The sequence below is a fragment of the Aquarana catesbeiana genome, linkage group LG02 (assembly GCF_042186555.1).
Source record: "Aquarana catesbeiana isolate 2022-GZ linkage group LG02, ASM4218655v1, whole genome shotgun sequence".
NCBI lineage: Eukaryota > Metazoa > Chordata > Amphibia > Anura > Ranidae > Aquarana > Aquarana catesbeiana.
In genome coordinates this window covers 491,019,309-491,047,216 of record NC_133325.1, presented here as the reverse complement: position 1 = coordinate 491,047,216, position 27,908 = coordinate 491,019,309, and positions in this window count along the sequence as shown.

Below are 27,908 nucleotides of genomic sequence, written 5' to 3'. Positions count from 1 at the left end.
AGATTATAATTAAGAATTATGGAATTAGAGAAGAGATCTCAGGAATGCAGATATGCATCAAATCTTGGATTCAGCAATCTGCAGAAAACAGAACCTCATATTAAATCTGATAATTCATTACCAGCTGCCCCCACTGTGACTACCACAGTTTACAACAATAATAATAATACAGGTGAAGTTCAGCTTGTAATGAAGCCATTGAAACCAAAATTATTAGACGCAATTCTTAAAGAAATAGGAATGGTTCCATACCATGATTTAAACAGATTTTTAAAATGGTTTTGTGACGTGCAGCAGGTCAGAGATATGTACAATCTCAACCCATCTGACTTAGAAAGAGTTTTGCAACATTCTGTAGGAAGTGGTCTTTGGATGAGAATTAAACAAATCTGTATTCAGCCTCTGAGGACAAGGGACATATTACTGGAATTATTATGTGTTTTGTATGGTGTACGTTCTGATGTTACTATTCATGGAAAGATCCAACAAATGCAAAATGAATCTCCCTATGAATTGTCACACAGGATAGCAACTATTATGGAATTATTGGTTGGTAATAATCTTGCATTTGAGCGTGGTGGCTTGATACATATGAGTATGTTTCTAGATGCTTTGCATGAAGATATCAAACAAAATATTTTATTAGTTACCCCAAATCCTCATGATTTAAAAGACATATTGTTGAGAGCAGACCATTTATGGAGAAAGTCAAATGAGCAGGCTGTCAAAATTGATTTAGCCACATTGTTTAGGACAAATACTGAACATAAAGATCAGAAGATAATATCCTATGATAACACCCAGAGAGGACACTCCGGGTCATACATGGGTGATATTAATATGAAAAACAGAGCTGAACAAAATAATAATAAGAAAAGGTCCAAGACTTGGATACCGTTTTCTCAGTTAAAACAGAAATATGACCACCTGAAAATTGAGTATGACAAGATGAGAGGGGAACGTGATAAATTATTACAGCAGTTGAAGGGGGTACAGGGTGTCATGAATGTACAAGATGTACATTCTCCAGATCTGTCTTTGAATGCAGATGACACTTGTCTAGCAGTGGGGGTGAATTAGCTCCAAACTGTAAATAGTGTTTTGTTTTACCTTCAAACAATGTTTAAGGACCTTGCTAATTAGTTTTGTTGGAGAGTTTTTTTGTCTTTCAGATATTGAAATTTAAATGACGGTGAATAGCAGAAGCACAGTCTGAAATTGCTGGCTAGTGGGGGAGAAATGCTGAATAGACAATATATCACTATACATGGAATTATAAAGTATTCATGGACTCTCTCGAAATTCATCAAGCAATGGACCTTTTTTTTTTTTTCTTTTTTCTTCAATGCCCTAATTTTTAATTTTTCTCCCTTTTCCTGATATATTTTGCTTTTCATTTTTTTATTTTCTTTATGTTTTATTTCTTGAACTTTATCTTAAAACCAAAGAGAAGCATTTTAAACCTAAAATGATTTTCATAACATCTGTACATATTACATAATGTGTATTGATCAATATATTTGACATCTAAGGTGAGATGCTGCACAATGGCTTGGCATAGAATAAATTTTAGTATGTTGGGTGGTTTTCCTAAATTTATAAGAGGGGTGAGTGAAATTCATCACTCTAGTCATGATTTGAAACTTTGTTGATTCAGTTGTTTATAATATGCTAAAGGCTATGACATATATGGATGAAAAAGACCTTTCTACCTTTCATGGTGAAGATACTGGCAAGAATTTCCACTGCCGCTTTGTCTGCATAGAAGATCTGATAAACACTGATGTCAAGCTGATTCTATCTGAACCATCGTGTGGGGGTATATGTATATGTTGGTATACCATTCAAGTGTAATTGTGGACTGAATGATCCAAGTAACTGCTCTATTGAAGGCAATGAGGGGTTGGCCTACAGCAAATTACAAAAGCAAATTGTGGCTGGCAATCAACAAATTCTGGTACTTGACAGGTACACAACCCGGTCATCTTTGTTCAAATTGTGGAAATGGAAAGAAGCAGATGTGAATTGTAAAATGCTTGCAAGATGGACTCATGAATGTCAGGTGCAAGAAAATAGTTTGAAGCACAGTTTTCATTGCCATATCCAAACCTTTTGACCTTGAAAGTGAGTGCTGGTACATTGATGGTTCTTCTTACTATAAAGATGAAAGTAGAATGTTTGCGTAAAAGCATCTTTAAAAATGAAAAGCTTGAGCCTGGAGATGAGAGAATCCTGGACTTGTGGATTGGAGTTCCCAGAGCATACCAAGTTTACTTTCAGTGAGATGGTGAGAGATGTGATGAAGACAGACCGAAGAATGGACTGTGACATCAGCTCGTCTTTGCGCAATATTCAAGATCTTGATGTGATATAATAAGGCCTAACAGCTATATGGGCCACTGATGTTTACCAAATCCTTTTCTAGTCATGGTCTAAAAGTTATATTATCTAATAACTGTTTCATGGGGATATTTTAGAGCCTGGTGAAGAGAGATGTAACCAGTTTCAACTTCATATTTTATATGAGCCATTGTAAAGCATCCAGTACCTTAAATCATACTGATATTTTTTTGTTGTTTGATTTATGGGTCAGTTCTAGTAGTTAGAACCGACCCAAGTGGGGGTATATGTTGTAATATGTTGTAATGTTCACCGATTTATGTGGAACATTGTTGTGTGTATGTACACATGCAGTCAATGTTGACCGAATGGTTGATTTGTCCAACTGAATTTTAACAGCTGAAGACTCTTTGATGTGTTAATCTTATGCAAGTCTATTTGAACATTTCAAAGGGTATTCAGGTGGTATGTTAATCTAATCTAATTAGATATATCTAAAGGGGACTTGTTGATGTTGATATGCGGGAGTGCAAATTGGGACGGTTTATGACTGCAACTGTTCACGGCTGGGGGTTGTTGTCTGTTTGAAAGACTAAAGCAAATCAAAATCCTAAATTGGAACAGCCAATCAAATTGCTCAGCCATTCAATATTTAGTGAATATAACACGGCATTCAGTCTATAGGTTTGGGGGAGTGAGGCTCGTCTGTGTATGAGTGAGGCTTGTCTGTGTATGCACACTCGGACCTAAGACATGGGGTTCTGAATTATATCTCCTCTGTCGGATTTCTTTGTCATCTGTGGACTTTGGACTTTGTTCTGTGTTGGAAGTCAATAAAGTGCATCTCTCTGGAAGAATTGGGTTGCTGCGGAAGAGTACTTACATCATCATTATAATAATACCTAAATATTAATTATCATACCCACTCTACATCATATCAACCAATATACCCGATCACTACACTGGTGCCGTGACCCGTTCTTTGAACTTATATTCGATCACTACAAAGATCCCATTTTCCTGCAGCATTTTGATGCCCGGAGTCCTGTTCACTAAGGTGATCAAAGACCAGCTGTAAATAAAAGCTAAGTGTCTTCATTTTATTTAGCATTACATGTACATTTTGTAAATGTTTACTCTCTAAGAAAGGACAGCTAGTTTGTCCATGTGTGTATATTTACATCTGCATTCCTCTCAGGGTCTTCTTTAGGCAGGGCAAAAGGGGCAACTGCCCTGGGCCCCATCATTGCTGTGGGGCCCAAAGCAGCTGGCTCATACTTGCCAACTATCCTAGTTAAATTCCCTTGTCCCTAAAGTTTTAGTCTTGTGCTGTGTCCCAATATCTCAGTGTGAATGAAGCTCTGTTACTAATGCTGCCCAGCTCTGCCCTATTACCATATAAAGCTGACTCACCTGCACACCCTGTGTTTATATATAAATAACCGGCATTGCTATGTAAATAGCGGCAGCATTCGTTTGTAAATAGCCATGGACCGCTGCATTGATATGTAAATAGAGGTGGCATTCATTTGTATATCATGCCCCCCTGAGGCCACTATCACTTCTGCTGAATGCTGCCCACTGGGGAGGTAAAGGGGCAAGTTTGAAAGTCCTGCCTACATTTGTGCTCATTAAACCTACCATCAGCCTGTTCTGCAAAGGTAAGAAAATTGGAGGTGGAACCCTTTTTCAAAATAACATGGCAACACAGCACTGTGAACTTTGTTGAATGTGAATACGCACGTCTCAGCTGATGCATGAGGGTGTTATCAGTTAATGGCACTGCTGTGTATCTGCTAAGGGGTAGCACGTTTCTGTGGTGTCAGGAAAGTGATTTTGCATGCATTTCCAACACACACAAATGTGAATGCAGGTTAAATGTCTCAGTTACATTGGTGGTCAGAGTAAATCTTTTAATTACATTGGGGCTTGGTGTACAATGCTTTCATTCACATTAGGGGCCAGTGTCAAGGCCCCCCTCACATTAGTGGTCAGTGTAAATCCCTCTTTACATTAGTGGTCAGTAGGGATGAGCCAAACACCCTCCGGTTCGGTTTGCACCAGAACCTGTGAACGGACCGAAAATTTGCACGAACGTTAGAACCCCATTGAAGTCTATGGGACTCAAACGTTCAAAATCAAAAGTGCTAATTTTAAAGGCTAATTTGCATGGTATTGTCCTAAAAAGGGTTTGGGGCCCCGGGTCCTGCCCCAGGGGACGTGTATCAATGTAAAAAAAAGTTTTAAAACGTCCATTTTTTCGGGAGCAGTGATTTTAATGATGCTTAAAGTGAAAAAAAGTGAAATATTCCTTTAAATATCGTACCTGGGGGGTGTTTATAGTATGCCTGTAAAGTGGCGCATGTTTCCTGTGCTTAGAACAGTCCCTGCACAAAATAACATTTTTAAAGGAATAAAAGTCATTTAAAAATGCTTGCGGCTTTAATGTAATGTTGGGTCCCGACAATATGGATGAAAATCAGTGAGACAAATGGCATGGGTACCCCCTACCCAAGTCCATTACCAGGCCCTTTGGGTCTTGTATGGATATTAAGCAGAAAAACAGACAGCGCAAAACCAAATTGATATAAACTCAGCAGCTGAACTCTGTAGGCCAATATACAAAACCTTGAAGATAACTCACAAAATATAGCAGTGCAGCGCTTAATAAATGTAAAACATATATGCATGAAATGTATATATATATATATATATATATATATATATATATATATATATATATATATATATATATATATATATATATATATATATATATATATATATATATATATATATATATGACGTATGAGGCAAAGTCCCAAAAGTATCTTCATCCGAGGAGATGAATAACTGCCCACTTGTAGAAAGGGAATCCCTCAGTTGGTAAGAAAGGGTGCAGTGATAGGATAAAATATGCATTCGTGTATCACCACCACTAGGGATGAGCCGAACACCCCCCTGTTCGGTTCGCACCAGAACATGCGAACAGGAAAAAAGTTCGTTCGAACATGCGAACACCATTAAAGTCTATGGGACACGAACATGAATAATCAAAAGTGCTAATTTTAAAGGCTTATATGCAAGTTATTGTCATAAAAAGTGTTTGGGGACCTGGGTCCTGCCCCAGGGGACATGGATCAATGCAAAAAAAAGTTTTAAAAACGGCCGTTTTTTCAGGAGCAGTGATTTTAATAATGCTTAAAGTCAAACAATAAAAGTGTAATATCCCTTTAAATTTCGTAACTGGGGGGTGTCTATAGTATGCCTGTAAAGGGGCGCATGTTTCCTGTTTTTAGAACAGTCTGACAGCAAAATGACATTTTGAAGGAAAAAACTCATTTAAAACTACCCGCGGCTATTGCATTGCCGACAATACACATAGAAGTTCATTGATAAAAACGGCATGGGAATTCCCCAAAGGGGAACCCCGAACCAAAATTAAAAAAAAAAATGACGTGGGAGTCCTCCTAAATTCCATACCAGGCCCTTCAGGTCTGGTATGGATATTAAGGGGAACCCCGGCCAAAATTAAAAAAAAAAAATGACGTGGGGTTCCCCCTAAATTCCATACCAGACCCTTCAGGTCTGGTATGGATTTTAAGGGGAACCCCGCGCCAAAAAAACAAAAAAAAACGGCGTGGGGTCCCCCCAAAAATCCATACCAGACCCTTATCCGAGCACGCAACCTGGCAGGCCGCAGGAAAAGAGGGGGGGACGAGAGTGCGGCCCCCCCTCCCTCCTGAACCGTACCAGGCCACATGCCCTCAACATTGGGAGGGTGCTTTGGGGTAGCCCCCCAAAACACCTTGTCCCCATGTTGATGAGGACAAGGGCCTCATCCCCACAACCCTGGCCGGTGGTTGTGGGGGTCTGCGGGCGGGGGGCTTATTGGAATCTGGAAGCCCCCTTTAACAAGGTGACCCCCAGATCCCGGCCCCCCCCCTGTGTGAAATGGTAAGGGGGTACATAAGTACCCCTACCATTTCATGAAAAAAGTGTCAAAAATCTTAAAAATGACAAGAGACAGTTTTTGACAATTCCTTTATTTAAATGCTTCTTCTTTCTTCTATCTTCCTTCATCTTCTGGTTCTTCTGGCTCTTCTGGTTCTTCCTCCGGCGTTCTCGTCCAGCATCTCCTCCGCGGCGTCTTCTGTCTTCTTCTCCTCGGGCCGCTCCGCACCCATGGCATGGGAGGGAGGCTCCCGCTCTTCTCTTCTTCTTTTCTTCTCTTCTTCTCTTCTTCATTTTCTTCTCCGGGCCGCTCCGCAATCCATGCTGGCATGGAGGGAGGCTCCCGCTGTGTGACGGCGCTCCTCGTCTGACAGTTCTTAAATAACGGGGGGCGGGGCCACCCGGTGACCCCGCCCCCCTCTGACGCACGGTGACTTGACGGGACTTCCCTGTGGCATTCCCCGTGACGTCACAGGGAAGTCCCGTCAAGTCACCGTGCGTCAGAGGGGGGCGGGGTCACCGGGTGGCCCCGCCCCCCCCGTTATTTAAGAACTGTCAGACGAGGAGCGCCGTCACACAGCGGGAGCCTCCCTCCATGCCAGCATGGATTGCGGAGCGGCCCGGAGAAGAAAATGAAGAAGAGAAGAAGAGAAGAAAAGAAGAAGAGAAGAGCGGGAGCCTCCCCCCATGCCATGGGTGCGGAGCGGCCCGAGGAGAAGAAGATAGAAGACGCCGCGGAGGAGATGCTGGACGAGAACGCCGGAGGAAGAACCAGAAGAGCCAGAAGAACCAGAAGAACCAGAAGATGAAGGAAGATAGAAGAAAGAAGAAGCATTTAAATAAAGGAATTGTCAAAAACTGTCTCTTGTCATTTTAACATTTTTGACACTTTTTTCGTGAAATGGTAGGGGTACTTATGTACCCCCTTACCATTTCACACAGGGGGGGGGGGGCCGGGATCTGGGGGTCACCTTGTTAAAGGGGGCTTCCAGATTCCGATAAGCCCCCCGCCCGCAGACCCCCACAACCACCGGCCAGGGTTGTGGGGATGAGGCCCTTGTCCTCATCAACATGGGGACAAGGTGTTTTGGGGGGCTACCCCAAAGCACCCTCCCAATGTTGAGGGCATGTGGCCTGGTACGGTTCAGGAGGGAGGGGGGGCCGCACTCTCGTCCCCCCCTCTTTTCCTGCGGCCTGCCAGGTTGCGTGCTCGGATAAGGGTCTGGTATGGATTTTTGGGGGGACCCCACGCCGTTTTTTTTTTTTTTTTTTTGGCGCGGGGTTCCCCTTAAAATCCATACCAGACCTGAAGGGTCTGGTATGGAATTTAGGGGGAACCCCACGTTATTTTTTTTTTTAATTTTGGCCGGGGTTCCCCTTAATATCCATACCAGACCTGAAGGGCCTGGTATGGAATTTAGGGGGACTCCCACGTCATTTTTTTTTTTTAATTTTGGTTCGGGGTTCCCCTTTGGGGAATTCCCATGCCGTTTTTATCAATGAACTTCTATGTGTATTGTCGGCAATGCAATAGCCGCGAGTAGTTTTAAATGAGTTTTTTCCTTCAAAATGTCATTTTGCTGTCAGACTGTTCTAAACACAGGAAACATGCGCCCCTTTACAGGCACACTATAGACACCCCCCAGGTACGAAATTTAAAGGGATTTTACACTTTTATTGATTGACTTTAAGCATTATTAAAATCACTGCTCCTGAAAAAACGGCCGTTTTTAAAACTTTTTTTTGCATTGATCCATGTCCCCTGGGGCAGGACCCAGGTCCCCAAACACTTTTTATGACAATAACTTGCATATTAGCCTTTAAAATTAGCACTTTTGATTTCTCCCATAGACTTTTAAAGGGTGTTCCGCGGCATTCGAATTTGCCGCGAACACCCCAAATTGTTCGCTGTTCGGTGAACTTGCGAACAGCCAATGTTCGAGTCGAACATGAGTTCGACTCGAACTCGAAGCTCATCCCTAACCACCACTGTGTTCCACCACCAGGGGTCTAGGCTGCTCACCTTATTGAGTAGACCTTCTGCGCTAACAGCAAGGTCACTTATGCATTCCCTTCCACAGGGTTAAATATGAAGAAGGAGGTCCACTTGCAGTATCCCAAAGTCAATCTCATCGTTAGATATGTGTCATGTTAAAACAAAATAACAGGACATAGTGCTCTCCATACGAAAAATATAAAATTTATTGAATAAAACAAATATTACTCACAAGGATAGCACTGATTCCCAGTGCAGGAGTATGAATCATAAAAATCGAACCAGATGGGTGGCTGTACTGACGTCACGAAACCCCTCGCACGTGTATCGTCCGTATGGACTTCCTCAGCGAATCTGATTAGGGGCCCATGCGTCAGCTCTTATATCTAGTACTGGTTCAACAAACAATTCATCAAGAAGCTAAAACCCCACCCACCCTCCAATTCAAACTCAGATGAGTGGGAGCGTACCTTATTGGTGCTAGGGACTCAGGGCTTAAACATACCAAAAGATCTGATAGGGCACAGGTAAGCAAAAACCACCGATAAACTACTAATTGTATACTAATTGGCAGCTGCCATACCTCCCATAGTCCAAACAATATCATTTCCGGGTGGGGGAGGATCCGCACCCTCCAATGGTAGCTGACGTTAATACGTCCTGGGCGAACCCACCCTCTGTTATGCCGTTTCCATGGGGACGGGGACGAGGGATGGGAACGTGATAAACGATCCGCCCCTATCATCCACATCACTCGTAAGCTGAGTCGAAGTGTGAACGCTCACGCCGGTCTCCACGGCAAGGGCGTATACGTGCTCCCAAGACCGCCTCCCACGCTCATCTGACGTGTCAGCGTGAGTGTTTGAGTCAATCACCTAGGTGACGGACGGGCTGCAATGAACTCAGCCGCTGGCCAGAGATGGGTGAAACACAACAAAGCTACAGCATTAAAATGATAAAATGATAGAAAAAAGTGAATCAATGTAAAGCTAGAGGGAAGGGAAGGCTGATCTAAATAACTATAGGGATACCCCAAATGAGCTAAAAATTAAGCATGTGGGAGAAATGTTAACAAAGTCACTCCCATCCCATCTAAAGCCATCAGCCCTAAGGCAACTTACACACACTTCCTAATAGAAAGTGTGGACCGGAAACATATGTCGTTCCCTCCAAGTTGTCACTAAAGGGGGAAACCAAAAAGTGAATGGAAATATCCACTAATAAAGCCAAACAAACTAAATATATCACCAACCCGTGTGGTTCCACAGTTAAATTCCATGTTACACATATGGAGGTTTAAACTATAAAAATATTAGAAACAATTGATTGGAAAAAATTAGAAAAAATTAAAAAATAAAAATGAAAAGACATCAGTACAACCACCTCATCCTTATACAGATGGAATACAATTGAAATATAAAATGGAATATATAAATACATATACCACAAAATCAGTAAATCAATAAACAAACAAGGAATAAACAGACCGGGTACCCACATGAAACTAACGGTCTGAAATGAAACAATTGATGTCGAACTCAACGTTCAACCCCAAAGGGACCCCAACCTTTGTCTCAAATACCCAGAATGATTCCCATCGACTAAGCTGCCGTATGAAATTCCCACCTCTCCAGTGCCTAGTTACCTTCTCTATTCCCCAGAACTTCATCCCTGCAGGGCTGCGATTATGGAAAAATCGGAAGTGCTTGGAGACGTTATGTGTGTGGAGTCCTCGTTTAATGTTGTTAACATATTCTCCAACTCTTACATGGAGGGGCCTAGAGGTCCTCCCCACATATTGGAAACCACATTCACATTGCAACATATACACAACCCCGGCGGTATTACACGTAATCAATTCCTTGATTTCGTAGTTCTTACCCGTGGCAAAAGCCACAAATTCTTTCCTTTTCTTTACATTGTTTTTAGCCTGTTTACACACCGGGCAGTGTCCACAAGCATAGAAACCATTAAGGAAGCCAAGCATCCTATTCACAGGGTAAACCGGGGGGTCAATTACCCCTGGAGCCAACCTATCCCTGAGGGAGGGTGCTCTTTTGTAAATAAACAATGGGCGGTCTGGAAGGGCCGGACCCAGAGTCCTATCTAGTTTTAATTAGTAGAGGTATTAAGGCCTTGTCAGAGAGGAACGATTTGGTTATTCGTCCCACTGACAAGGGAGGGGGGTTGGTTTTGTTGAGTAAAACCTACTATAGGAATGAAATGAATAATTTGTTAAGTGACAGTAATACTTATAGTATCCTGACCAAGGATCCGATGTTGGAATTTAAGGGTGAACTCCACTTTCTCGTTGAGAGAGGGAAGCACATAGGAGTGCTTAGTGCCAAGGAGGCCCAGTACTTAGATCCCCTGTTCTGTCGTACACCAATCATTTATTTTCTCCCCAAGATCCATAAGAATAGTGTTAACCCACCGGGTAGACCCATAGTTAATGGGATTGACTCGGTCTCTTCTAGATTGGGTCAATATATTGACACCTTTCTCCAACGGCTAGTTACGAAAACGAATGCATTCCTAAAGGACACAAAACATATCATACAGATTTTAGAGTCTTTGACCATCACATCCTCTTGTTTCCTCATAACGGCAGATGTGGGCTCTCTATATATGAGCATTAGCCACGAGGATGCGTTAACCTCAGTACAGTGGGCCCTGGGGTCCTCGGACCTGCCGAGGAGGCATCAGAACTTTTTGATTGACAGTTTGACCTTCTGCCTGTCAAAAAACTATTTCTGGTATGATAAGTAGTTTTATCTCCAAACCAGAGGGGTAGCTATGGAGGCACGCTTCGCTCCCAGTGTTGCCAATTTATTTATGGCTCACTGGGAGGAGAAGGCTGTTTATAAGAACAAACCCCCGGAATTAATCTGCTACCAGAGGTACATTGACGACCTCATCATGATCTGGGAGGGGGACAAAGAGAGTTTGGATGCGTTTGTATCCAGACTTAACAATAATAACAAAGGGGAATCTAATTAATATGATCACCCATTTCAAGGCCACTGATCGAAACGCCTTTATCCCTGTTGAAAGTTGCCACCACAATAAATGGCTGTGTAATATTCCGAGAGGGCAGTTTATCCGCCTCAGGCGCAATTGCACAGATGTGGGTGATTTTCTATCACAATCACAGACCCTGGTTTCTAGATTTACCGAAAAGGGTTATGATAAAAGTAATCTTATCAAAGAAATGGAAAATGTTGGGACTCTGGATAGGAATGAACTGGTGTCTAATGCCCCTAAGGTAGTCCAAGGAGGGCCTAAGCAGATTAAGATGATCCTGGACTTCAACAGTCAATATAAGCAATTTGAAAAGATCGTACAGAAACACTGGCCCATTTTAAAACTAGATAGGACTCCGGGTCCAGCCCTTCCAGACCGCCCATTGTTTATTTACAAAAGAGCACCCTCTCTCAGGGATAGGTTGGCTCCAGGGGTAATTTATCCCCTGGTTTACCCTGCGAATAGGATGCTTGGCTTCCTTAATGGTTTTTATGCTTGTGGACACTGCCCAGCATGTAAACAGGCTAAAAACAATGTAAAGAAAAGGAAAGAATTTGTGGCTTTCGCCACGGGTAAGAACTACGAAATCAAGGAATTGATTACGTGTAATACCGCCGGGGTTGTGTATATGTTGCAATGTGAATGTGGTTTCCAATATGTGGGGAGGACCTCTAGGCCCCTCCATGTAAGAGTTGGAAAATATGTTAACAACATTAAAGGAGGACTCCACACACATAACGTCTCCAAGCACTTCCGACTTTTCCATAATCGCAGCCCTGCAGGGCTGAAGTTCTGGGGAATAGAGAAGGTAACTAGGCACTGGAGAGTTGGGGTCCCTTTGGGGTTGAACGTTGAGTTCGACATCAATTCATTTCAGACCGTTAGTTTCATGTGGGTACTCGGTCTGTTTATTCCTTGTTTGTTTATTGATTTACTGATTTTGTGATATACGTATTTATATATTCCATTTTGTATTTCAATTTTATTCCATCTGTATAAGGATGAGGTGGTTGTACTGATGTCTTTTCATTTTTATTTTTTAATATTTTCCAATTTTTTCCAATCAATTGTTTCTAATATTTTTATAGTTTAAACCTCCGTATGTGTAACACGGAATTTAACCATGGAACCACACGGGTTGGTGATATATTTAGTTTGTTTGGCTTTATTAGTGGATATTTCCATTCACTTTTTGGTTTCCCCCTTTAGTGACAACTTGGAGGGAATGACATATGTTTCCGGTCCACACTTTCTATTAGGAAGTGTGTGTAAGTTGCCTTAGGGCTGTAGCTTTGTTGTGTTTCACCCATCTCTGGCCAGCGGCTGAGTTCATTGCAGCCCGTCCGTCACCTAGGTGATTGACTCAAACACTCACGCTGACACGTCAGATGAGCGCGGGAGGCGGTCTTGGGAGCACGTATACGCAATTGCTGTGGAGACTGGCGTGAGCGTTCACACTTCGACTCAGCTTACGAGTGACGTGGATGATAGGGCGGATCGTTTATCACGTTCCCGTCCCTCTTCCCCATCTCCATGGAAACGGCCTAACAGAGGGCAGGTTGGCCCTCAGGATGTATTAACATCAGCTACCATTGGAGGGTGTGGATCCTCCCCCACCCGGAAACGATATTGTTCGGACTATGGGAGGTATGGCAGCTGCCAATTAGTATACAATTAGTAGGTTATCGGTGGTTTTTGCTTACCTGTGCCCTATCATATCTTTTGGTATGTTTAAGCCATGAGTCCCTACCACCAATATGGTACGCTCCCACTCATCTGAGTTTGAATTGGAGGGTGGGTGGGGTTTTAGCTTCTTGATGAATTGTTTGTTGAACCAGTACTAGATATAAGAGCTGACGCATGGGCCCCTAATCAGATTCGCTGAGGAAGTCCATACGGATGATACACGTGCAAGGGGTTTCATGACGTCAGTACAGCCACCCATCTGGTTCGATGCCTCATCTTTCTCAGGACTCCTACAAGTCTGGTTTTATGGTTCTATTTTTGTTTTTTTTATGGCGGTTTGGCCGGAGTGACTGCACTTCGCCTCTACGAGTTTCGGAGTGGTATTTTCCCCCACTCAGAGACACCTCCATAACCCTCTTTTAGGGGTTTTTGTTCTTTGGGAAAACCTTACAGGGGGTGGCTTCCTGCCCTCCCTCCTGTGAGGGTTCTTAGATTGTTATCTAGCTACACCAAGAATGTTTGCTTGTTTATGGCACTTGTTTTACATTGCTTTTGACATGTCTTGTCTCTCTCTCTCAGGGTCGATCTTCCCCCATTTTCTCCCCTCTTCCTCTCACCTATTCCCAGAGTCACTCAGAAGCCCAACAATGCAACTACAACCTGGAATCCAAAACTCTCAGTCTGCGGAGGCTTGGACACGAGCACAAATCTTGATGTCTCAGGTAGGCACTTGTTGTGTGATGCGCACATCCCCCCCCTGATCCATGCATCCTGACACACTCATCCCTCCTTCCCCACTCTGTATAGCTACGCACAATGTACAGAGCATGAACTCTCCTGTCAAAAGACGTAAATTATTTAATCACTACAAGTCACAAAAAATTGCAATTCTTTTATTGCAAAAAACTCACTTCCCATCCTCGTACAACCCCTCCTTCTTACATGGACACTACACTCAGTTTTTTCTTTCCAATGCTGACAACAAGACTAAAGGGGTAGCCATCTGTTTTGCAAAACACCTTAAATTTTCCCCCTCCGAAGTTATTAAAGACCAAGCGGGCAGGTCTCTCCTGGTAAAAGGCACGATTGAGGGTTCATTGTACTCCTTTATTTCTTACCACGCCCCAAACAAGGGTCAGGCTTCATTTTTCTCCACAATGTTGTCCACACTAGGCCCGCACCTTGAGGGGAAAATAATAATGGGAGGAGACACAAACCTCCCTTTTGATACTTCTCTAGACAAATCGGGGTCTGGACCTCCTCGCTCCAGAAAACCTCCAAAACAAAGTACTAAAATAGCCTCCACACTATATTCTCTAGGCCTGGTGGACATATGGAGAGAAATGAATCCTAGGTCCAAAGACTTTACCCATTACTCTGCCCCACACCACCTCTACACCAGAATCGATCACATTTTTATCCAATCACATAACATCCCCAGGGCTATTAAAGCAGTTATTAGAGACACCTCCATTTCAGACCACTCCTTGGTTCTCTTATATATGCAACAATCTCCTAACCCGGGTAACAAATTCATATGGCGCCTTAATGAAGGGCTCCTAAGTGACCCAATACAATGCTCGATTTTAGCAAAGGAAATACAGGAATATTTTCGTTTAAACGATACGGAAGAGGTTTCTCTGGAAACGTTGTGGGCAGCCCATAAGGCAGTCCTCAGAGGGAAAATTATTCAAATCTCCACCAATCTTAAAAAAGAACGCACAGCTGAAACTAACAATCTTCGGTTAAAATTCCAATCCCTGTGTGGAGCCCATAAAAGGAACCCCACCAAGGATTCTCTAGAGGCGCTGGAAAATGCGCGGACATCTTTAAACCTGGCCCTCACCTCCGAGGCTGAGAAACAGCTCCGGTGGTCAGGAGCTCGCTTTTACCACCAAACTGACAAAAAAGGAGCTAAATTAGCAGCCAAATTGTCACCAAGACCACGATCAGCTGCCTTCCCCAAAATTCGCACTCTTTTGGGTGAACTTTCTCAAAACCCAAAAAGCATAATGGAAACATTCCACAACTTTTATACTTCACTATATAAAAAGGAACAAACAACACCTAACCATTCTATATCGGACTTCCTAAACAACCTATCCCTTCCCAGATTATCGCCTGAACATTCGGACCTACTAGATGATCCTATTTCTGAATCAGAAGTACTCAAGGTGATTAAGCACCTGAAACAAAACTCGGCCCCGGGTCCCGACGGCTTTTCAGTTGGATATTACAAAAAATTCGGCCCTATATTAACCCCATATTTAGTCAAATTTTTTAACTCTCTCAGGTATGGCTCTCCCCTGGATAAAGCCCTCAATCTTGCCTTCATATCGGTCATTCCAAAACCCGGCAAAGATACAACAATGGTTTCCAATTATCGTCCTATCTCCTTAATTAACAATGATTTAAAAATCTTAACTCAAGTTCTTTCCAACCGGCTAGCATCCTGCATAGCCCTTTACATCAATAAGGACCAGGTGGGCTTTATCCCGGGGAGACAAGGACCTGATCAGATCAGGAGAGCAATTGACATTATCCTTGGCTATTGCAATTAGAACTCATCCTGACATCAAAGGGGTGTTGTGTGGCAAACGCGAGCATAAATGCGCCCTTTTTGCTGACGATTTGTTGCTCTTCGTGACTTCCCCTCTAGTCTCTACTCCTAATATCTTCTCTTTGCTTGATAAGTTTGGTGACGTATCTGGTCTGCGAGTCATCGTATCCAAATATTCTGCCCTGAACATCACGGTCCCTCCTAATGTTCTATGTAGCCTACAAAACCACTTCCCGTTTTCCTGGAACGAGGTCTCACTCCCATACCTAGGGGTCAATCTCACAGAAAGTATAGCCTCACTCTATTCATCCAACTACCCGGCCATCTTTCGCAAATTGATTTTGGACCTATCCCTTTGGGATAATCATCAATTATCTTGGCTAGGCCGTATTACGCAGTCAAAATGACCCTTCTCCCCAGCATACTTTATTTATTCAGATCCTTGCCCATCCCTATCCAAAAATCGCAACTTCACCTACTCCAATCCAAAATCATAAAATTAATTTGGGGCTCGAGGGGAAGTCGTTGCGCACAACATATCTTATTCAGGCCTAAATCACAAGGTGGTCTAGCCCTACCCAACATTTGGTGGTATTATCAGGCAGCTCAGTTGGCCCAGATCTCCATTGTATATTCAAAGGGTCCGAAACCTGATTGGGTATCAATGGAACGTCATGCAGTCCCTCTCCACACGATTGATTTTTTGCTTTGGTCTCCCACTAAATTGAGACCACCCATTCTAGCACCCACGTTATCACATTCTCTGGCCTTATGTGACCGACTTTATAAAAATCCCTCCCTGATTTCCTCCCTCAAACCCCTGACACATATTTTTCATAATCCCGACATTCCGCCTGGAATGAACATTTTAGCGTTTAGTTGGTGGCTGAATAAGGGATTACTTAGAATAGGGAACTATATCTCCTCCACAGGCCCGCTCTCTTTGGCATTCTGTACAAGTAAGCTTGAAATGCCCCCTGCTGAACGTTTCCGTTTTATGCAAATACAACACTTCCTTCATTCCATTTGGCCAAATAAATCAGAGCCCCCTTCAGTAACTAACTATGAATCATGGTGTGCGGGTGCAATGGATCAGAGAGGGGGGATCTCCATCATATATGCCTCGCTTGCCTCAGTGGTGTCCAAACCTCCATACGCCTTATCCTGGGAAAAAGACCTTGATATCTCCTGGGATAGAGATCAATGGTTCTCCTGCTTTCATCGCTCATTTAAGGGAATCCTTAATGTTTCCCTCATGGAGGGCAGCATTAAGGTGCTCATGAGATGGTACAGGGTACCCTCTCTTCTTGCTAGGATATATCCTGATGCTTCCCCGCTGTGCTTCCGTGGATGCAACCATATAGGGACTCTATACCATGTATGGTGGACCTGCCCACGAATAAGGAGCTTATGGAACAAAGTATTCTCAGTGATCTGCAAAGTAACCACCGTTCAGATTACTCAAAACCCAGAGATAGCTCTATTGAATCTGAAAGTAGATAAGGTAGATAAATACACCCAACAACTGATCTTTTTCATCCTACTGGGCACCAAAATTACAATAGCCTCTTGTTGGAAAAAACGCAGGGTCCCATTCGCAGCGGTGAAGCATAAAATTTCCTGGATTATGGCACAAGAAAAGATAGTTAGCATTATACAAGACAAAATTCGTATTTTTGAGTTAACATGGGAACCTTGGGCCAATTTTTGCCATATTTCCTTATGCCCTGGCATTAGCCCACCAGGGCAACAGGTACTCTGAGTGACTCCATTGATAATACTTATCACTTGCGAATGTCTTCTTCCCCTCCTCCCTTCCCCTCCCCCTGGTCTTCCTCCCCTTTCCTTTTATTACCTCAGATTCCCTGATTGTTTTCTCTGTAAGCTGTTTATCCCTGATATTTATTTATTTTTGTTTTTTTTTGCTTTTCTTTGGAGGGATATGGTATTACCTTAACAATCCCTCGGCTCCCCGAGCCTAGGGCTTTTCTGATCAAATACCTCCTCTTAAGCTAGAGACTATGTAACTAAGCTGGTTAGATCACTTGACTATAGTCATTAGCGGGGTAGGGTTTTTCTCACTGCTAGATTAGAACAATAATATAGGGCTCTCCTGGTTGGGAAGGAATCGACCGAGGTTGGGGGTCTGGGAGGGTGGAGTGGCCCCATGCCCGCAGTGTGTTCCCCTATGGGGCAGGTGGCGGACACCTCTCCTACTCCCTGAGCCTTTGTAAATAAAAGAGATGTCTTTCTTATTTACACAACCACATCACCCTCACCCTGGAAAAAGTGTTACACCTGTCTCCTTCAGTCTTTTGATCCGGCAGAATACACATCATATATTAGTCTAGCTTCTGAGACATGTCTATTCTAGCTTATAATCTTGATATACTTTAAATTGTAACACAGAATTTTGCTTTATTTGGCTTTCCTTTTTACACCCTGCATTGAGAGGTTTCGTCTCAAATTTATTTGTTCCTTATGTTTCTTCATATCTTATCGCTTTGTAATGCCTACTACAAAGGTTCTGTAAAAAAATTTTTGTTATTAATAATAAAAATCTATTGGAAGATAAAAAAAAAAGAATCTGTTTGTAATTTTGAACTGGTACATTTTTAAAGTGTAGCTCCAGCCAAAAAATCTATTTTTAAGCTTTTTGGAAAACATAGGGAAGGGTTATCACCCCTGTGACATTTGTTTTGCTGTCTATGCTCCTCTTCAGAAGATTTCACCTCACTTTCTGTCACAATGACAAATGTTTTTAGAAAATTTGGGGTTTTTAGTGAAACAAGGATTGGTGATAAAGCATCAGTGGAAAGGAGAAACATTTTTCCCATATTAACTCTTACGGGAGATAATTTCCCCTCCCAGGGGTAGATTTCATCTCACTTCCTGTTGTCTCCTTCCGTTTGCAAGTAGGAGTCATTTGTAAGTTGGATGTTTGAAAGTAGGGGCCTGCCCTATATACTCTGCAGAAATTGGGGCCTTAGGTGTTGGTGTTGCCACAACACTGTAAGTCCTCACAGTTACTCTTGGTCGGCGTAGGAACGGGCCCTGCTGTGAAATATTAGAAGTGTAATTACATGCCCCTGTTGAACAGGGTCAGAAAAATTGGGCCTTTGGTGGTGGTGGTGGTGCTGCTGGTGCCACAACACTGCAATACCCCGTACACACGATCGGACATTGATCGGACATTCCGACAACAAAATCCATGTATGACGAGACTAGAAAAGGCCAGTTCAGAACCAAGCGCGGCACCCTTTGGGCTCCTTTTGCTAATCTCGTGTTAGTAAAAGTTTGGTGAGAGACGATTCACACTTTTTCAGACTCATGGCTTTCAGATCATTTTCTGCTGTTCAGTTTGTGCTTGTGGGTTTGTATCTGCTCTTCAGTGCATGCAGCAAGCTACGTGTGACTCAGTCATTGTGTTCTTGTTTGTTCGTTACTGTTTTTCAGGTCGCTCTTCACAGGCCTTGCTGTTCTTCAGTGCGTTCTGTTACTTCGTTCTGAGCAGCCGACCGTTTTCTAGCCATGTTGCGTATATGTACTCCTCATAGAGTTTGTGCTATGCGGGGCTTGGTGTTGGGGTCCTTACCTTGACACAAGTCTAGTCCATGAACAGGGTGGGGAGGAGTTCATGGACCAAGAATTGGTTGCTTCAGCATGACCAGTTCTGTCATATGCCTTTGCTCCGTGAGATCCATGAGAATAATCCTGATGATTTCAGGAACTTTCTCCGGATGACGGACCCCGCATTTCACTGTTTGTTGGCTTTGCTGACCCCATATATCAGCAGGCAGGATACCTGCATGAGGCAAGCCATCACTCCGGAGCAGAGGCTCGTCGCCACCCTGCGGTACTTGGCGACGGGGAGAAGCCTGCAGGACTTGAAGTTCTCGACAGGCATCTCCCCCCAGGCTCTAGGGATCATTATCCCAGAGACCTGTTCTGCCATCATCCAGGTCCTGCAGAAGGAGTATATTAAGGTAAGATTTTTATCCTTTAATATCACATTTTATTGTATTTAATGTTTGCTAATATATTGTATTTCTTTCCTCATTCCCTAATAACCATGATTGTAATATGCTGTGAATGTCCCCATTGTCCTCATGCATGCTGGATTTTTATGTAATTATTTTGTTGTCCTTCATATATATTTGCCTTCACTTACCTCCCCAGCATAGTCTCCTGGCCCTATATTCACCTCATGCAGTCACTTAACAATGTATTTTATCAGCTCCATAGTAGTGCTTTACCCCAAACACCCCCTAAAATGTTTTTAAATGTGATTTGTGCTTTAAATTCAGGCAGAGTGCCAGAGGCTTTTTTTGGGGGGTCCTCAAATCATGTGGAACCCTCCCTCTCCCCAACTGCTAAGTCAGCTGATAACAATTCTCTATCTATCCTCAATCATCTATCTTTGCCAAACCCATACACACTATACCCACATCTTTAGTGGTCAGATGTATGGATGAATTCCCCAAAGCATGTATTGCAAGGGCCTGCCTCTATACTTTCCAATGGTACTGTTTACATTTTTTGTATCCTATTATTATCTTGATAGGTAATAGCAGAATGTCCAAATGTGCTCAAATGTGTACAATGTGTATTTATATCTTTGTATTATGACACTTCTTACCTGTCCAGTGGGCTGCCAATAGTGTAACTAAGGAGGGGCTGGCCAAAGTAATACCTATTATTTAGGCATTCATCTCTCAATGAAGTGGAGAGGGTTACCTGTCCAAGAGCTCCCCCCCTATAATGTTAGAAATGGCCCATGGGAGGGGGGGGGTAATCTGATAGGTGTACCTTATACTTTGGTCTTTAAAAACTCCCTCAAATAAATGTTATCTTGATGTTGGCCAAGAATATTTGTGTCTAATCTGCTTTCCCTGTTTATGTGCAAAATGACTGATTTAGTTTTTTTGTTTTGACTCCACAGTTTCCTTCCATGCCACAGGACTGGCAGACTGTGGCCTCCCACTTTGCCCAGTGGTGGGACTTTCCTAACTGCGGGGTCGTACTATTATAATTATAAGGGGTTCAATAGTATTGTGATGTTGGCGGTGGTGTCGGCTACTTATGAGTTCCTGTATGTCGACGTGGGGAAGAATGGCCGGATGTCTGATGGTGGAGTCATCACCCAGATGGAGTTCTACAGGCATCTCCAGAATGGCAGCTTGGACTTGCCACCTCTAGAAGACAATGTGGAAGGACTCCCATTCGTCTTCGTTGCGGATGAAGCATTTGCGCTGGGGGACCATCTTATGCGGCCATTTCCAATGAGGACCCTCACCCTGGACCAGAGGGTTTTTAATTACCGGCTGGCCAGTGCCAGAAGAGTGGTGGAGAACACGTTTGGAATCATGGCCAGCCAGTTCCGTCTATTTCTTACACCCATACATATGGAGGAGTATAAACTGAATCATATAAGCCTGGCGTGCTGTGTTCTACACAACTTTTTACGGCAACATTCTGCCAACTATGCTGGCTCAGTTGGGCCTGAGGCTGCAATTCCAAATGAACCAACCCTGACGGCGCTTGAAAGTGGCCATCCTGGCTTGCCCCCCCTGAGTGGCCGTGATGTCCGGCTAAGATACCTTGAATTCTTTGCGGGTAGGGGGGCTATCAATATGCCAGACGATGTCTAAAACCTTTTTCAAATAAAAATTTTAAAAAAATACTCAAATTTTTGGTGACATTTACTGCTTGTGTTTGTTTTAGCTGACCCTGACAGAAATGTGGTGAGTCCTGAAAATTGAGTGATTGTGTAACCTTACAAAGCACTGTTTTGTGTTATTTACTAAAGGAAAAGACACTTTGCGCTACAAGTGCACTTGAAACTGCACTGAAACTGCACTTGTAGTGCAAAGTGGATTTGCCCTTAGGAAATAACACCCATTGTCACAGAAAACAGCAATTAGAGCACCACAACAGTGTTGTAGCATTGAGACAATAATCCACACATTCTTGATTAACAATCTTTTTAATACCAGCACAATCACATGTGCATTTAGAAAATGTTTTTAAAACAAACCAACATGTTTGTTGTATAACTTTTTTGGGGTCACATTAGAAAAAGTAGAAATGTCCACTTAAGATAAAACAGGCATGTTTAAAACCAACAAGAAAGACATAAATCTTGAACTTACAAAGTTCACATTTGGTAGAACTTGAAGGCAATATCAGACATGAGTATTTACAAACTGTTTGATATTGCGTTCAGATGGGGTGAAGTCACCCCAGGAAAAGCCAAATTTTGAAGATGCACACAAATTTATGAATGTCAACATGTGCTACCTGCCATCACGGGGGGATCAAGGGATGTGTTTTGGGGGTGCTACTTTACAGCTACTTTATTATTGAGGAAGGGGTTGCACCCCCAAAACTCGTCCATTGATCTCCCACGATGGCAGATAGCACACGTTGACACACTGTGTGCCTCTTCAAAATTTGTCTTTTCTCCAATTTGTCAAAAAATTTCAAAAATTTGTAGCACACAAAAAAAGAGAGTTGGAGGGGTTTTAAACTCTCCCTAAAACATCAATGATGTTCTTCATTTTTTGAAGAACATCATTGATGTTTTTCTTGATGTTTTCCAAATCCCTATTACACCCCATGATTAGGGATGAGCTTCGAGTTCAAGTCGAACACATGTTCGACTCGAATATTGGCTGTTCGCAAGTTCGCTGAACAGCGAACAATTTGGGGTGTTCGCGGCAAATTCGAATGCCGCAAAACACCCTTTAAAAGTCTATGGGAGAAATCAAAAGTGCTAATTTTAAAGGCTTATATGCAAGTTATTGTCATAAAAAGTGTTTGGGGACCCGGGTCCTGCCCCAAGGGACATGTATCAACGCAAAAAAAGTTTTAAAAACGGCCGTTTTTTCAGGAGCAGTGATTTTAATAATGCTCAAAGTCAAACAATAAAAGTGTAATATCCCTTTAAATTTCGTAGCTGGGGGGTGTCTATAGTATGCCTGTAAAGGGGCACATGTTTCCCGTGTTTAGAACAGTTTGACAGCAAAATGACATTTGAAAGGAAAAAAGCCATTTAAAACTACTCGCGGCTATTGAATTGCCAGTCCGACAATACACATAGAAGTTCATTGTTAAAAACGCTATGGGAATTCCCCACAGGGGAACCCCGAACCATAATTTAAAAAAAAATGACATGGGGATCCCCCTAAATTCCATACCAGGCCCTTCAGGTCTGGTATGGATATTAAGGGGAACCCTGGCAAACATTTTTTAAAAAAATGACGTGGGGGTCCCCCTAAATTCCATACCAGACCCTTATCCGAGCACGCAACCTGGCAGGCCGCAGGAAAAGAGGGGGGGAAGAGAGAGCGCCCCCCCTCCTGAACCGCACCAGGCCACATGCCCTCAACATTGGCAGGGTGCTTTGGGGTAGCCCCCCAAAACACCTTGTCCCCATGTTGATGAGGACAAGGGCCTCATCCCCACAACCCTGGCCGGTGGTTGTGGGGGTTTGCGGGCGGGGGACTTATCGGAATAAGGAAGCCCCCTTTAACAAGGGGACCCCCAGATCCCAGCCCCCCCTGTGTGAAATGGTAAGGGGGTACTTACCCCTACCATTTCACTAAAAAACTGTCAAAAATGTTAAAAATGACAAGAGACAGTTTTTGACAATTCCTTTATTTTAATGCTTCTTCTTTCTTCTTTCTTCTATCTTCCTTCATCTTCTTCTGGTTCTTCTGGCTCTTCTGGTTCTTCCTCCAGCATTCTCGTCCAGCATCTCCTCCGCGGCATCTTCTATCTTCTTCTCCTCGGGCCGCTCCGCACCCATGGCATGGGGGGAGGCTCCCGCTCTTCTCTTCTTCTTCTCTTCTTCATCTTCTTCTTTTCTTCACCCCCCGCCCGCAGACCCCCACAACCACCGGCCAGGGTTGTGGGGATGAGGCCCTTGTCCTCATCAACATGGGGACAAGGTGTTTTGGGGGGCTACCCCAAAGCACCCTCCCAATGTTGAGGGCATGTGGCCTGGTACGGTTCAGGAGGGGGGCGCTCTCTCGTCCCCCCCTCTTTTCCTGCAGCCTGCCAGGTTGCGTGCTCGGATAAGGGTCTGGTATGGATTTTTGGGGGGACCCTGCGCCGTTTTTTTTTTTTTTGGTGCGGGGTTACCCTTAATATCCATACCAGACCTGAAGGGCCTGATATGGAATTTAGGGGGACCCCCACGTCATTTTTTTTTTTTTAATTTTGGTTCGGGGTTCCCCTGTGGGAAATTCCCATGCCGTTTTTTATCAATGAACTTCTATGTGTATTGTCGGACTGGCAATGCAATAGCCGCGAGTAGTTTTAAATGGCTTTTTTCCTTTCAAATGTAATTTTGCTGTCAGACTGTTCTAAACACGGGAAACATGTGCCCCTTTACAGGCATACTATAGACACCCCCCAGCTACGAAATTTAAAGGGATATTACACTTTTATTGTTTGACTTTAAGCATTATTAAAATCACTGCTCCTGAAAAAACGTCCGTTTTTAAAACTTTTTTGCATTGATCCATGTCCCCTGGGGCAGGACCCAGGTCCCCAAACTCTTTTTATGACAATAACTTGCATATAAGGCTTTAAAATTAGCACTTTTGATTATTCATGTTCGTGTCCCATAGACTTTAACTTTTTTCCTGTTCGCATGTTCTGGTGCGAACCGAACAGGGGGGTGTTCGGCTCATCCCTACCCATGATCTCCCCAATCAGGATCTGTGCACTTTCCGAGGTGAAAGGATCTGGATCCACAACATCACGATCACCTAAAAAGATAGAAACCAAAAAACACCATGTATTATAAATATATCTACACAACCAAATTAGTTTCAGACAAGTAGGCCATAAAAAATGTTGGCAAATGCATATGGCCAAAACAATGGTGTTTTCTAGGCGGCACGAAAAATGTTTGATACGAACGAATAATGTGCCCATGAACATGAAAGTTGACATTTAGAAATGGATAACAGTTAAGAAAAGCACATGGAGCAACGAACGTAATAAACATAAAAAGAATCGGAACACAGCACAACTACTTACTTTTTTGCAGCACTCTCCGGATCTTTCTGTACTGCTCGTGCTCCCTTAATTTGAGGTCTTACCACTGCTTCCTGAGCTGATCTTTCAATCATCGTACCCCGAAATTCCGGTGCAGGCTCTTGACCACTTTCGCCATGATCTTGGCCTTTCTGACATTGGGGTTGGGGTAAGGTTCATACTTCCCGTCATAGTCAGCCCTCTTCATTATGTCGACCATCTCCAACATCTCCCCAAAGGATATATTTGATGCCTTATATCGTCTCCTTCTGGATCGGGACGTTTCAGGCTCCGGGCTTTCCTCCTCCTCCTCCTCGTTGGTGTAATTATCTGACACCTGCTCTGACTCCACCATGTGCTCTTCCCCACTGCGCCGAACGAGGAGGGGCGGGGAATAGAATAGAAAGAACGTCAGGGGCAGGCAGAGTTTCACGCATGCGCAGTGTCTATAAAGCGTAACATGCGTTCGTAGTACCTACGATCTGTGAGCGGAGGAAGGAGTAACAGAGGCACCGATCGTGATAGCGAAGGTAAGATTTAACATTGGGCCTATACTGCTTCTAGATTGAGGCCTGTATTTGCACAAGTTTAGAAGACTTTAGGCTGACATTAGGGTTTGTCTTGTGTTGTGTCTTGCAGTGAAAATGGATATCTTGAAAGATGAGGACTTTATGCCAATCTTCATAGATATGTTCAGGGAGCTGCCCTGTCTGTGGCAGATAAACCACCCTGAATATAAGAACCAAACAAAGGAAGGCAGCGCTGGATCAATTGCTGGAATTTGTGAAGACGGTGATCCCCACAGCAGACATCACCTATTTGAAGATCAGAATTGGTGGCCTGAGGAGCACTTATCTAAGAGAGCGCAAGAAGGTCCAGAATTCCCAGAGATCAGGAGCTGCAGATGACATTTAGGTCCCCAGGCTGTGGTACTATGACAGACTGCATTTTCTGGCAGGTCAGACTGAACCCAGGCCAGCACTCTCCAATCTTCCTTCCAGGCTTCCTTCCCCCCCAGCTGAGGTTTCTGGCCTGACCAACCTGGGCTTTCCAGGCAGCAACATGTGGAGGAGCCCAGCTTGAGCCAGGTATAGCATTCTTCTAAATATTTCTGGTTGTCCAATCAATGATTTTAACTAGATGTTAGCTTGGAGTACTAATTTATGATTGTGATTGATGAAGCAAAAACTAAAACCATGTCCCTTTTTCATACACAGGGAAGTCTCAGCCAGGAGGTGACCGGGCCAAGCAGGCTGCCTAATATCCAGGTCCCTCCCCTACACCTTCAAAGACAAAGTGCCAGGAAGAGGAGCAACCTGGAGGAGGCTGCCATAGGCCTCTTTTGGAAGGCTACTGAGGCCCTCAGAACACCCCACACTGTGGAGGAGGACTTTGCTGGCATAACTGCCTGCAAAATGATGCAGATGGAGGAGGGCCAACGACTCCTCTGTGAGTTCCTAATTTTGGAAGCTCTCAATAAGGGGTTGAGGGGCCAAATAACATGTGCTACCCACATTTGTGACCTCACACATGGTCCTCCTCCTCCTACTCCTCCTCCAGGTCTTACTCCTCCCCCTCCTCCAGGTCCTACTCCTCCTCCTGCCACATCTCCAACACCAGAGCCACAGCCGGGAAGGAAGCGTGGAACAAATACCAGAGAGTGATGACCTGGGTTCAGTTTGGTCTGGCAAAATATGCAGCCTCTTGTAGTACCACAGTCTGGGGACATAGATGTCATCTGCTGCTTTCCAGAACTCTGGGACTTCTGGACCAGACTGCACTCCCTTAGATAAGTACTCCTCAGGCCACCAAATTTGCTGTAAAAGAATTGACATCTGCCCTGGGGGTCAAAGGCTTCGCCAATTTCTGCTGTTTCTCCAGCGTTGCCTCCCTCTTTGTTTGGTTCTGAGCCCTTGATAAAGGAATTTTTGGTTAAATTATACTTGCCTATTTGTGTTTTCCTTCAAAAAGGACAGTTTGTTTGTGAATAGGCAGGTACATTTCAAAAATACAATGTGAAATTAACAAGGGACACCAACACCAAACAATCTCCTTGAGATTAAATAATACAAGATATCAATGGTGTTGTGGTAACTTGACACACAAAACACACACAAAAATATTATGGAGTAAAACACAAAAAAACATAAATAAAAAAACAGCCTTGAAAAAAATACAAACCCAAAAAAGAAAAAAAAATTAGCCTTGGAAAAAAAAAAAAAAATTTAACAATAACCAAAAAGAAATTTGGTCAGATGTGACAAATCAAAATATATTGAGGGAATCCTGATAAATAATAAAGAAATAAGTTTGTGAGATGTCTGTGTGAATATGAGCAGCAAAACTACTTCATTCTTCTCACATTATAAAGATGACGCACGACGAGGATGGCCGCACACTAACAGAGCTCCTCAGCACACTCAGCCACTCGCAACCTAATACCCGACCTCGAGCTGGGCAAGAAGCTCTATTCCACACCCCAATCTCACACGAGACGTGGATCAGTGTCCCACCCGGCTACAAACATAGCGGATATTTTTAAAACTAAACCACTCGCCAGCGGCAGCAAGACGAGACCCAAGATGGCACCGGCTCATAACGAGGAGGAGTATAGCGAGGACTCCCAGTCGGCTCCTGAGGACTCAGGCAGGGGTAAGTCCAGGCCAGACCACCCCTTAACATATGCAGACATGTCAATGATTGCCGCAGACATTAAAGCCACATTTTCAGCCACTATCACTGACCTGAAGACCAGCATGTTGGTTATCAATGAGAAAATGATGGCAGTTAAAGCTGCAGGAAGACACAGGGACAAGGCCATATGCAGACTGGAGAGGGCCTCACTTACGCAGTCCCAACATCTAATAGCCATGAACAGACACATTGAAGACCTCGATAACAGGGGCAGGAGGTGCAATATTAGGGTGAGGGGGATCCCAGAATCTGTCGAACACGATCAAATAATCCCAGCCCTCCAGAGGGTTTTCAAAAGCTTACTGGACAGACCTGAGGACATGGAAATTGACTTTGTCAGAGCACATAGAGCCCTTAGACCTAGAGGCCCGGATGCAGCCCCACCGAGGGATATTATATGTTGCCTGCAAAGTTTTGTATTAAAAGAAGAGATAATGTGAAAAGCAAGGAGAAATGAGAGAATTGTCTTTAATGGAGCAACGATCATATTATTTCAGGACTTATCTCAGATAACCCTGCAAAATCGGCATGCCCTGTGCTCTCTGTTGGAGAAACTAAAAGAAAAAGATTTCAGATACACATGGCGATTCCCCTTTGCTTTGATGG